Source organism: Rutidosis leptorrhynchoides, chromosome 4, assembly GCF_046630445.1.
Source record: "Rutidosis leptorrhynchoides isolate AG116_Rl617_1_P2 chromosome 4, CSIRO_AGI_Rlap_v1, whole genome shotgun sequence".
NCBI lineage: Eukaryota > Viridiplantae > Streptophyta > Magnoliopsida > Asterales > Asteraceae > Rutidosis > Rutidosis leptorrhynchoides.
In genome coordinates, this window is record NC_092336.1 from 113,066,545 (window position 1) to 113,074,950 (window position 8,406).

Genomic DNA, 8,406 nt, shown 5'->3' on the forward strand with positions numbered 1-8,406 from the left:
AAACACGTTTACAAGGAATCTAAAGTAACAAAAGGACAACCAACCGAAAGTACAAACAAATAAATAAACTAACAATCAATATAAAATCGGAAAAACACCGATTATACCAAACGACAAGACCCCAACAGTAAGACCGTCAAATTCAAAACAACAAAGCCTTCGAAATTAGCCCCACCTGCAAAAAAATAGTTAATAAAAGCCTGAGACGAGCCAGATCTCCAACTGGGAGATCGTCGCCTGGTACGTCCCAAGCCTCACAACCGGAAAGGAGCAGCCAAACCGTACAAACCACAGCTAGATCATCATTAACTAGTACCTCAATTTAAGGACTATAATGGGGTACTATATTATATACGGAGTAGTATTTAAATTATTTATATTTATATTTTTTATTTATTACAGTACAACATAATATAATATTATAACTAGTTGAGTGGTCCGCGGCGGATTTGTATTTGCAATGATTCGAAATGCATGAATGAGATTACATGTAATCAAAATAGCGATGAAGAATTTCCAGTGGAGCCGGGTAATCATCATAATAAAGGCTATCTATACAACGCAAAAAGTGAACATATACATATACATATTAAGTAAATTAATGATTGAAATATTGTTGTACCGAAAGTATATCTAGTCTTTAATGAAACAAAATACAGATTATATAAGAACATACGCGTTACAACTCCAAGGCGAGTTTATGAAGCGGAGCTTTAAAACGGATTCAAATGCACTCATAGGGAAATATCTTAACCGGCTGAGCAATAGGTTGAAAACCTTTTATATACCTGTAAGTGTGTTCTGCACTTACAAACATAACACAAACTTCTAAATGAATCCGTATGAAGTTGCAGTTGAATCAAACCCGTACCAGTTTTCCAGTCAAGTGTGAAAGTAATCCTGACAAACATGTTGGAGCATTAACGTCATAAGCAGGCACTGTTCAAAAGAAATTGTGACTGTTGTTTTAAACTTCTAATTTCAATCAGTTATGTCTATCTCTAAACCCTATAACACTCTCAATATGGAACAAGAAAATTAAGAGACCTACATAAATAAAAATCATTATAATCAATTGTTACCTGCAACCATTTGGTACGAGTAGCACGAAAGCACTGTGACTATTGATCCAAAAGATCATATTTACAGTCTTATCATTTTCATTATCATTTGGGTGCTCCAAATTCTTTTTGGTACTTGTTTTTAAATGTTCTTTCCTGAAACGTTACACAAATTGTTTGAATAGAATTTCAAAAACACAAATCCATGGAAACAAAGAACACATAATGCTTGCAAATAAAATCTATGAACTTATATCCTCTTGTATTGTTCTATCAAATAATCACTATGTTAATTTTCAGCTATGTTCGCATATCGTCTAATTAGTTGAACAACTATAAAATGTTACTGTATAACATGATCAGTGAAAAAGACAAATTCAGTTGCATCAGGGAGAGTATTTGCTGAACTATTTTAGAAGCCAAGTTAGTGACTCAATTTCTTAAATTTAGTATATATGTTTTATTTAAAAAATATATTAAAATTTCAGGACAATTTTTTTTTGTAAGTTGGGTAGTGACCCAATTTCTTAAATTACGAAACACAATAGGGTCGATAAACAACCTATAACTTAAAGAAAAAAGTAGGCTCGCTCATGATACATACATTAATTTGAAACGTATAATAAGTGATGACAACAAAATATAAGGGATAACAAATAATTTTCTAACACTCCTACCGACCATACTATGTTACTATACTGTCTTCGTACTTGAAAACCTCCAAAAAATTCCCGTATAAAGAAAATGAAATTTTTGTTTACCTAAAAAACCAAATTTATGGACTTAGAATAATTAACTTAAAAATTAAAAATGGGTCGAGCAGGGTGGCAACTGGTCAATACGGGTAGATGTTGGCCAAAAACAGTTGTTGTCCAAATCTTTAATCATTCGGTTAATAATAATGAATAAATAGATGTGTAAGGACTATTATATTCTGTCATTGTAAGATTCAAATTGGGTTTAACACTACATTCTCACCGGTCAAATACACACTACGACTTTACAACAACAGTAAATTTTGTTGTTAAATATATCAAATTCAATGACTTATCCTTTTAGGCCTGCAATTAGTTATAAATAACTCCACACAACAGACATATCTAAAACAACATAACATAAGTCTTGTTAGGTAGGTTCAAAAACAAAATATTGTGACATGTCAACAACCCAGAGACAACAAACTTTTTTGCTATCATCCATACCAATGATTCCTATTATGAAAATATGTAAGCAAACATGAAAAAAAACTATATTACAAAATTGTATGCAGCCTGAAAATGTATTAATTGTAGTACTATTTAACACAATTACAACATCAATTAGATATATAAAAGAGTCAAAATAACGTACCTCTAGTGTTAACAGCTTCTGAGAGCGCATTCGTTGAACTGCCAACATTCACTACAGTTGACATCATAAGGCAACAAATGAAACATATCAATATCAATAATACTAAAATAATGGGGGTTATACCCAGTATAAGTACCTATTTTTTTATATGTATGCAATATGTAAATAAGGAATTAAAAATTAAAATCAGGTGACAGAAATCTACTTAAATTAGAGTTTGAAATCAACATGTAATGAACTTTAAACTTAAAAATAACAAAATCAGCAGCTCAATCGTTTAAAAAAGAACAAACCATCAAAGGAGATGGACAAAAATCCCCTTCAGCTACGATAATTTTCTAAGTCGCCGTTCGTCACCATTCATGACCACCAAGATTTTATAACCCAAATTTACAGCGCTAACAAACGCGACGGATATGAGACGACGATTACACAATCAGAAAAAAACCCTAATTAGTGAAGGTTGTGGATAAAAGAAGTAAAAAAAGGGGCTGATGGACGTCACCGGAGCTTGAGCAACGGTGGAACGTCTCCGGTAAAGATGATGACGATGGAACAATTTTTGGATCGTGTTTGATTGGAAGGAAATAAGGAGGAGGATTGGAAAGGTATGGTTAAAGTATATTGGATTATGACTTTATGGGTCCGGTATAATGGGGGGAAAAAGTTTCCTGTAAACCTTTTCAATCGCAGTGAGGAGTCATGAATAGGAAGAAGGAGGGTGTAGAAGATTTGAGAAGATTAAGAGTTTAGGAGGAGAGCTAAATGGAAAAAAGAAATAAATGGGCTACAGTAGAACAGTAGCCCTTGCTACAGTGTGACAGTTAGAAAGCTGACGTGGTGGGTGAGGGGTGGTGAAAGTGTATGGGACCCGTTACGTAAGTTAGTGTTTTTGTTAATGTTAATGTTAATATATACTCAGAAATATGATACAGTAATTTTATTTCAGTTCCCCGTTTAATTAGTGATGCGTACCTAGTGTTCAATTGTTCATATTACCCATATATTTTATATTTATTTTTTAATATACAATACAAAATTAATCCATATATAGATTCAATTTACTTATAAATAATTTTATAGTATCTATGTTCAAAAATAATTGTTAATAAGTTTGTTGATGAAGACGCTTTAAATTGTATCGTATACTTGGGTTAACATAACAATTAATTTTTATAAGAAAAACATTTCATGATAATATTATTTTGCCCCTCCTATAAAGTTACGCCACTGCTCTTGTTCCTAACAACGAAAAATATAACGCCCTGATGGGATCTTCCATAAATCCTTCATTAGACTAGACTACTGCGAATCTATAAACATTATGGACATGATCTTCAACTTGCAGGTCATCACATTATGGCCATTTAATTTTTCTCATCTATATCATTTTTTTCATCTTTATTTAAATTTATATTTATGTTCGTTGGATTAAATGGGTTAATGTATAGTATATGTTAGATTTCAATACATTTATTATAATATTTTCTATCATGAAATGAAAAGAATAAAGTGTTTTTAACATATAAAATAACTTGATATAAGAAACTCTAGTTACAATAACGTGTAACCATTGTGATCAATCGAATAAAGTGTTACATTTGTAAGTAACATAGGTTTTTGCAAATTAAGAGGTATAATTTCTAAAATTATTAGTTAACCACGCTTCATTAAGCAATTTAGATATTAATAGTCGATTGATAATAGATTAAAAATGTGTAAAGTTACATTTGTAAGTATATATGCATTCATTTGTTATAAGTCAATATAAAATAGACAAAATCTCAAATAACATTATGTACTAGCTATATGAATTTATTAGCATTTATATAATGTCGCTTACATCACTATTTTCTCATAACAATTAAATAGTTTATAGTGTAAATGTAAATGTAAATGTAAATGTATATGTAATAATATATACATATATCTTTGTACATGTACATGTATATGTATATGGGGGATGATTCTCACACACTGTTTTTTGATCCTCACACACCCTTTTACCCTATTATTAGGGAGGAGTTCAAGTAAATTGGTGTGTGAGAATCATCCCCCTATGTATATATGCATTCATTTGTTATAAGTCAATATAAAATAGACAAAATCTCAAATAACATTATGTACTTAAGCTATATGAATTTATTAGCATTTATATAATATCGCTTACATCACTATTTTCTCATAACAATTAAATAGTTTATAGTGTAAATGTAAATTTATATGTAATAATATATACATATATCTTTGTACATGTATATGTATATATGTATTTTTGATTATAGTGAATAAAGAAATTGATGATAATTATCATCAATCGATCGACAAATCATTCAAGTCCTATATATCCATTATTGATTCATTTAGATTATATATATCCGTCATTAATAAATCAGATCAAGTGGATATTCAATACATCGTATATCCATTACCATCTTTAATCACGACTCATGACACGACCTTTGTAAATCAGCTAAATTTCAACAAGCATCAATTGAACTCAGGTAAGCACGACCACATCTAAACAAGAGTATAGTTGTCTTTAATTGCACCTTAATGTAAAGATTCATGCCGATTCGTTATCTTTTAATGATAAATGGTGTTGAATGAAATAAAAATTTGTAGTAAATCATTAAGAGTTAATCATTAAACACCGTCATTTTCTTTCAGTACCCACCCTAAATTATATCCAAAATATTTATTAAACAACTATATTCTTCTATTTTAGTCAAGTAAATTTAATACAGTAATGTTACATCATTAAGAGTGTTTATTTAGGATAATTTTCATTTTCATATTGGTTATTGTCATTTAAAACATTATTCAATTGAATCTCTATATCATTATGATTATGAACCTTTTGATGTTTAATAATTTTGTTTTAAGTGTTTATTCAAAATAATTTTCAAACATGTTTTTCACCAATGCCACCACTAAATCGGATCATAGGTATCTCAGCGATAGATACGACTGATTTTATGATTTTAAACCTATATACCTAGCGTATTCTTAGCATAGGTTGATATGGATGGCAATGGGCAGAAAAGAACCCGCGACCCACAGGTATCCGTACCCACGATGAGCGGGTAAATTAAAAAATCTTTATCCGTGGGTACAGGTCGGGTAAAATTTTATACCCGTTGATAGGTCATGGGCGGGTGACGAGCATATCAAATATGTTACAGGTAAAATCTGCCTCGTGAATTTGTAATACCCGTGTGAGAAACCCGCATGTATACCAACAATAAGTCTGTTATCCCCGTACCTATGTTAATTACACATTGACTTTGAGAAACATGACATGCGGCTAGTCCCAACACTTAGTCTCGTAGTCTTGAAACTCAGCCGTACTTCCTTTGGTTGGCCTTTCGATCCCCTTGTTCACAAAGGGGCGCAACAAAAGCTCATCTAACGATGTTTTAATGGTTGTCCCTCTTCCCGGATTTTTTTTCGACTACTTGAATATACTATTTACATGATTTAATAATTTCGACTTGATAAGCAATGAATATTGATAAATCTTGAACCTTCGAATAGAGTTTTATACATACATTTGGTCATCCTTTTATCCCGACGATTCACGAACGTCATAACTTGTATTAATTATGAATACGTGTATATATATATATGAATATATATATATATATATATATATATATATATATATATATATTCAACTTATAAATATAAGAATTAATTATCTTATTTATCATCTTAACAAAGTATTATAAATATACATTTTGAAACTATTAACTTAAGAATTTTCGAACAATATTTGTGTACTATTTAAACGACATAATTAAGTAATATATTTATATATTATGTATCATGATTATAAACACATATTTAAAAGTATTGAATACACTTTATAATATACATATACAAATGAAAGATAGCTACACTCGTATTCCCGTTCATTTTTCTCAAGAATTCTAGTCATACTTATACAATATTTATACACGTATTATACGCAACTTCTTGAAGTATTTACTATTCATATATATCAATAGTAATTTGCATGATTGATATATTATGTCATGCATGACATCATCAATCTTATTATGTCATGAATGACATCATCAATTTAACTTATACTAGATATTAGTCAAAAAAAGACAACATAAGTTGTATAAATATACCTTAAAATCGCTTTTATGCATACACCCATTTTTCTATTCCATTTATACTCTCCAAATTCTCTCTCAAAATACTCCCATCTTCATACTAGATCATCCCCAAGTATTTTCTTCATCTTTTGACTTCAAAAACAATCTATAATCATCATATAAGAAGCGATCAAGAACACTTACTTTGATTCAAGTTTTGCTTTCAAGTTTGGTTATCTTTAAGCACCCTTTCAAGGAGTCTTTCAAGCTCTAGAAATCCTCTTCATATTCAGCTACTTCCCTTTTTTAAATCAAGGTATTAGTCTTACCAAAACTCTTGTTCAATTCATATGATTATTGCTATCTATATAAAAGATCATAGTTAATAACAACTATAACTTAGTTTGGATGATTCTAAACTTGTTTGAAAACTAATCTAATCTAACCCTAACAACACTTATTTATATGTATTATGATGTTATATTAAGTTATTATAAGAACTTATAACTTGTACATATGAAGAACACCTTAAAAAGTTAACATACATCAACTAGTCTCCATTCGGTAAAAGTGGACTGTTTTGGGTTGGGAATTAAAAACCTATCTTAGACTTTGAGTTCGAGACTAAGACTTTGGAAATATGTTAATGTATGTAAATAAGACTTCCAGTAATTTTTTCATGATTTTAGACTAAGTGGAAGTATTTTATCAAAAATCATATATTGGGTGGATGCCGGGATTCTTCCAAATCTGTCCGCCGGTACAAAAAGAGGGTAAAACTCTAAAAATTAATACATGGGCTGAAATTTCGAATTAGTTTTGAAAAATTAACTTCTTAAGGAATCCATAGCAATTTGATTCAATTTAAACGGAGTTGTAATGAATATTTGGCGAGCAAAACAAAATCTGCTAAAATTAACGTTGTATGAACAAAATTTATATTATAAAAACTATATTAACCATATATTTGCTAACTTTTCCTATATCCTATATATATTTGGATATGTTATCATTAGTATAACAAAATATTATAATCTTAGTTAATTCCGAGATTGTATATATATAATAATCTTGGTACGTTCCATGACAATACGTACACAATACGTTTTGATAAATCCTAAGTCAACACGTCTCTGGATTGATGCAAGATAATATGTACACAATACGTCGTGGGATAATTCTAAGATTATATATATATATATATATATATATATATATATATATATATATATATATATATATATATATATATATATATACCGATCATTGGACTGTTGGACTTTTCGGACTATTTTGAACTACTAACAAAGGACTACTAACAATGGACTACTAACAAAGGACTACTAACAATGGACTACTAACATAAAATGTTAAAAATTATTATATAAGTATTATATGAACTTGCTATATTAATTTTGTTCACATGTATTAATATCTGAATCGTTATTATTGTTATAGGTTCGTGAATCCAAGGACGTCGGCTATATTTTAATAAGCTGAGAACTTGTTAAAACTATACTTTTACGACAGTGAGTATGTAGTCCCATTTTTAAAACTCTACAAATATTTTGGGATGGGAATACATGCATATTTTGTTTTTTGAAATAGACACAAGTACATAAATATATATTCTATGTTGAGTTGTACCTTTGTATATATCCCTAATAGTCTGGTAAGTATTTGTTACATGTGGTTAACATGTAAGCGCGAATCATATTGATAGATTTATTGGGTTTGACAACCCCACTCGGGCTAGTTAGCACTAGTTCATAACGGGTGTTTAGTACTTCGTTTTACTACACTTGGTACGGTGTAGAGATAACTTTGAAAAGGGAATATGTACGGAAAAGATCTGTTAAGTATAGTTACTGGGCGCTCAACAGCATATA

General features: G+C 29.9%; 1 long non-coding RNA gene across 1 annotated transcript; it reads right to left on the minus strand.

Moving 5' to 3' along the window:
• Positions 1-550: 550 nt before the first annotated feature.
• Positions 551-3,137, minus strand: LOC139843981 (uncharacterized). The gene is made up of 4 exons (XR_011757771.1): positions 2,705-3,137; positions 2,412-2,462; positions 1,083-1,217; positions 551-900 (listed from the first exon to the last, which is right to left on the minus strand). It is a non-coding gene; the product is annotated as an uncharacterized lncRNA (long non-coding RNA).
• Between the last annotated feature and the right edge of the window lie 5,269 nt (positions 3,138-8,406).